This window comes from Lygodium microphyllum, chromosome 4 (genome assembly GCF_053477565.2).
Source record: "Lygodium microphyllum isolate KBCC chromosome 4, Lygodium_microphyllum_v1.1.10, whole genome shotgun sequence".
In the NCBI taxonomy this organism is placed as follows: Eukaryota; Viridiplantae; Streptophyta; class Polypodiopsida; order Schizaeales; family Lygodiaceae; genus Lygodium; species Lygodium microphyllum.
In genome coordinates, this window is record NC_141138.1 from 153,745,399 (window position 1) to 153,750,680 (window position 5,282).

General features: G+C 37.3%; 1 long non-coding RNA gene across 1 annotated transcript; it reads left to right on the plus strand.

Moving 5' to 3' along the window:
• Positions 1-3,025: 3,025 nt before the first annotated feature.
• Positions 3,026-3,642, plus strand: LOC148037792 (uncharacterized). Its single transcript, XR_015690800.1, has 3 exons — positions 3,026-3,208; positions 3,324-3,409; positions 3,520-3,642. It is a non-coding gene; the product is annotated as an uncharacterized LOC148037792 (long non-coding RNA).
• The last annotated feature ends 1,640 nt before the right edge of the window (positions 3,643-5,282 follow it).

The window sequence follows — 5,282 nt, forward strand, 5'->3', positions numbered from 1 at the left end:
GAATCGCCAACCACTTAGAGAAATTGGCATTAAGTGTGTCCATGGTGGCTCTCATGTGACGCATTTCCTTCATCATCTCAACATGATTTTCTGTACTGTGTACATCTTCTTGTTGATCATGTTGCTCATTATTCCCTTCTTGCTATTCAGCTTGCTCATTGCTCCCTTCTTCATCATCAACACCTTGAAAAGAACTCATCATTACATTTGGGTGATCATGAGGTATGAACTAATTGGGATATAGGATACCATGGTAGTTATGAACTTGTTTCTCATCAAAGCTAGAAGAGTACTAATAAGCATGACCATTATTGTCATGTCCATAAGAATTGGGTTGCTGAATTAAGGAAGATTCACATGTATAATCATGACTATGTTGTTGAAAAGGTGGATGCTCATAAGCATAAGCATGTTGCCCATGATAGCCATTCTGCTGCCAAGGTTCAATGAAATGATACTCTGCATTATGACATGGTACATCATATCTATAAGCATTAACATGATGTCTAGATGTACTTGCATACTGCTCATGTTCATTTGCATGTTATTGTTGTCCATATTCATAATATGCATGCAGATCATAGTGTGTACCATCAGCATATACATGTTGGCCATAAGCATAAGCATCTGGTGCATAATGCCCCTGTGAATACTCATCATGACCATAATACTCATCATGCTGTTGAAAATACTCAGGGGGATGAGAATCCATACTTGATTCAAGTCTTGCTCCTTTCTCTCTATCTGCCTTCATAAGAGCAATATACTGATCAATTAAAGCTCCAACTTTATCAATATTAGCTTGTGTTTGAAGCCAACCTTGTTTAATAGAGTTGGAGCTATTTATCTCAGTTGCCATTGTAGTCAAGTTGCTTTCAGAATATTCCAATGCATGGCAAAAGCCAATTACAGCAATATCATGTGATCACAAATCCTCAAAGAACACAGAGGTATCTCATGGTTCTGCAATTGAATGTAGGCCTTCTGTGTTCTCATGAGCCATATGAACAATCAGTAATCTGCTACCCCTAAACAATCAAGAAAGGCGTGTACTGTTCAAGTAGACCAATGCATATCAATGTTGCAACTCCACACAAAGCATTGGTTGTTTCCCAGTAAACAACTACCAAGGCTTCATATCCATCACAAGTGTACAACACTCCTCCATCTGATCAAAGTTGCAAAGCTGGCCTCTGATTCAAAAGCTCAATCTGAATCCTTGGGAGCTCTTGTTGTTACATGCTTTGTAGGCTCAGCCAACTCACATTAATAGAGGAGGTCATGGATGTGCTTTGAAGTGTATGTAAACATAAGGAAAACCACCACTCAGATCAGACTTTGGGTGAACAAGACTTTTGTTGCTGCATATTCAGGAATCTACTACCTCTAAACAATCAAGGAAGGAGATTTCTGTAGGTATAATATGGTCTGCAAGTGTAATGTGGGAAGTGTATTCACATCCTTCCTATGGAAAATACCATATAAGGAGTGATAGGAAACTAATTTGATGCATATCCAACCAAATTTTGATCTCTAAACATTAGAGGACTTCAAATAGAACCATGGATTAGGAACCGAAAGCTGTCTCTAGTATGTCTTTATGTTGGTGATGCCCACTTGATCACACAACTGGAACAACAGACACAGTCAAGAATCATGTTTCTCCCATTATACACAGGACTTTTACGCACTCATGGGATGGTGAAACATGTGCTTGATGATGTCTTAATAGTTCCAATCGATTATCCTCCTATAGCACTTGCTACTACAACATTACTATACTTGATGGCTTATGATGGACAAGATGAGAGCCTTTTGGACTCTCCAGATTGCATTCGATTCCTTATGAAGCTATTGGGCCCAACTTGCCCTGCAGTCCCCAGGAAACACATTCCTTCCATTGGAAGCAAGCTGCTTGCATTGGGTTCAAAGTCCAGGACACAGAGAGTCAAGTGTTCGACAACTTCTTATGACCAAGGAGGGGCCAATGTTGTGGACAAGGTCAAGCATTTTTTGTCTAGTATGAAAGGTTGGGGTGAAGGTGTTCTGAAACTTGGTGATCAGAATGGTGTGCTTCTTGAAACACTAAGCTCCCACCAATGGTTTTGAGCTGTAAGAAAACTAGGGCCTTGCTTTGTCTCCAAGATCCAGCCTGGAGAAAAATTTGCAGCAGAAACATCTGCTTCCCTTGCATTTTCAATGCAACATTGCTTTGAAAGCCACCACCTCCATATGTATTTCTCTCGAAGAAATCCACACTCATATATAGATCATAACGCCTTGATCCATCTTTCAAAGCAGATCTCAAGGGTATTCTTTCTTCCAAGTGTAATTGGCGAATCATTAGGAAAAATATGGAGTCTCTTTTTTGCCCCTTAAGGAGTGAATAAACAAATATAGGCCTAACCAATGAGAGAGATGGGATTCCAGATTCATATAACATGAATCTTCTAGCCATATCTTGGACCAAATCTTCCCTTAGCAATAAAATAAGGGAAAATGTGGGGACTACAATGCTGTCACTTCTTGGAAGTTTGTGCCTCGAATTTTCATTTTCTTATTTTTTATGTTTGACTTTTCTTTTCTCCCCTTTTCAGTTTCCCCCTCTTTCTTAGGCGGAACTCAAATTTTTCATATCTCTTTCCCTGCTTCTTCTTTCCTGACGAAATTTTACAGCCTCACTGTTGCTTGCCTTGTCTGTAACCCTGTAAAATTTCATTTGCTTTGCACAAGCACAGAGAGAGTTTCATGTGTTTTATGAGAGCAGAGCTTGTTTTACCAAAGCCCTAAGATTCTCTTCACAAAACTCTACAGGTATATTTTTCTCTTCCATAGATGTTCTATGGTAAAGTTTTATCTCGTTTGGAGAAAACCTGTGCAAGTTATGTGCATTCTCTGACATGTAATTTCTTTTGTTTTGATGCTCTAGGAGTCTCTTATAGTCAAGAATAGTGATATTTTGAACACTCAACTTCTTCTTCAACATCTTAGGGTTTCTCTGTAAACAAAGTTACAGATATATTATCTTGTTTTTTTGTTGCTCCACTGTTAAATTTTATCTCGTTTAGACAAAATGTATACAAGTTACATGCATACTGAGCTTTCCTTTGTTTTTTTACTCCAAGAATCTCCGAGGGTGAAGAACAATGATTTATTAAGAACTCAACTTCTACAACATCTTTGGGATTTTTTGCAGAGAAAGCCACAGGTATATTGCCATTTTTTACTGTTGTTCCATGGTTAAATTTCAACGCATTTGGACAAAGCCTATATAAGTTATATGTATGCGTTGACCCAAGATTTCTTTTGTTTTTGTACTGCAGGAATCTGTCAGTGAAGGAACAATGGTCTTGCTATAAGTCAACTTCTTGTTCAACATATCTAGGGATCTTTGTGAAAGAAATTACAGGTACAATGTTTCTTTTTTAAATTGATCCATTTAAATTTCATTTCATTTGGAGAGAACATTTCCAAATTATACACATGTTGATAGGTAACTTTTGTTTTTGGTTGTTACAGATGTCTTCACGAAGGAAAAATATCAGTAGCATACTTGCAGTGGAGGTCTTCAATAGGAAAGATAATGGCGGTAATTGGATTTGTGATAAGTATTATAAGTTGGATTGGATTTTGATGCACCCAAGTACTCGAGGGAGTTTCAAGGTCAAGCGCAAGGATGTTGCAAACCTTAGCAAACATTGGAAAGGTAGAATTCTAGAGTTCAGAAAAGTGTTTAATGGCACAAGTGCAGTAACATAAGTGTTGATTCAACATGTTTATACGCATAAACAAATCTATGTACACGACGAGAACAACATTGCAAATTATAAACAAAACAGTAAGTCGTTAAATTTTATCATTGATTATTCTTTTGTATCAGAGTTGTTTTTAAAAGTCTTTGCAGTATTCTAATTCAGTCTTGTTTGATTGACAGCTCTATATCCATCGACTTTGCATGAATGGCATAATGTGGAATGTTTAAGCGGCAAGATACGTGTTTGGCATGAAGAGATAGGTTCTTTGATCTATGATAATACCTCTGCAAGTCAACTTGCCACTCAAAATATCTTTTTTTATAATTCATTGTATGTGGTAGAAAGCCAGAGATTGCAGCATGTTCCATTGCCGCCACTGTCTAGTGGTGAATGGTTCATTGGTAGCTTGGAGTTGTCAGGAGCTTGCAAGTCGAAGATAAAATCTGACATCAATAGTGCTATGAAACCCACCACAGGCTCCAAAGATGTGCATCTTAGTTGGTTTATTCCATTCTCATTGTTTGCACATTTGTTTGGTTCATGTGATGTTTTGAAGAAAACAAAGATTACTTATCAATGCAAGTGTCCATCCGAGGAATGGATGAGTCAACTATTGGGTGAGTCTTGGCAAGTCAAAAGAACACATTTTGATGAGACGATTGAGTGCAGGGTCAACCAATCTTATATTACATTCAGGTAAAACTTTTTTACTACTTTGCATACCTTGATTAATTGACATAGGTCTCGCTTAGATGAATTGTTATGTTAGTCGCATTCACTTACCATTATTTTTGTTTTTATTACAGGTATTTCATTGCTAAACAAACTCTGTGCATTCGCTTTCGATATAGAAGATGGCGACTTTTGCAAGGGGAGTGGATCAGCTTGGATCAAGATATCCGAGATGACACACGTACAGCGCTCGTAGATGTGGTAATCTTGTGGAGTGGTCATAATCCTTTCCTAGTCAGCGCAGAGAGTCATTGGCCCATTTATTTTCTGAGACAAGAAATCCAATTAATGTCCAGTGAGCCCCTCTACAACTTCTATTTCAAGTTAGATAATAGAAAAGTCAGGACTCGTAGTGAGCAATCCATGACATGTAAACAATGTGCTTCTCCACGTATCCTTGAGATAGTGGAATCCTTGTAAAAAAAACTTTATAAAGAGCGAATACATACATTTTCTGAACTTCTGAGTACTTTAAATTTTAGTTTACTGTGATCCAAGCGTGCGATAATACATATTGTAATTACTCAATCGTGCAGTTAAAAATCATAATTAAATTGCAGGTTAGAGGTCTATAATCTATAGAATATTGTCTTTGCACAATGATATACTGTAGCGCATCTCTGCTGCTCGTTTCTTAAATTTTAATATTAAATTGGATCCAAAGGGAATTTCAAGGCCTTTTAGATTTATTTTCTTTAAAAATTATATATTTTCTCTCATTAGACTTGAATATACTCAGCGACCCAAACATATTCAAGGATATAATAATGTAGAACGAAGCGTTTGTCTGTATGA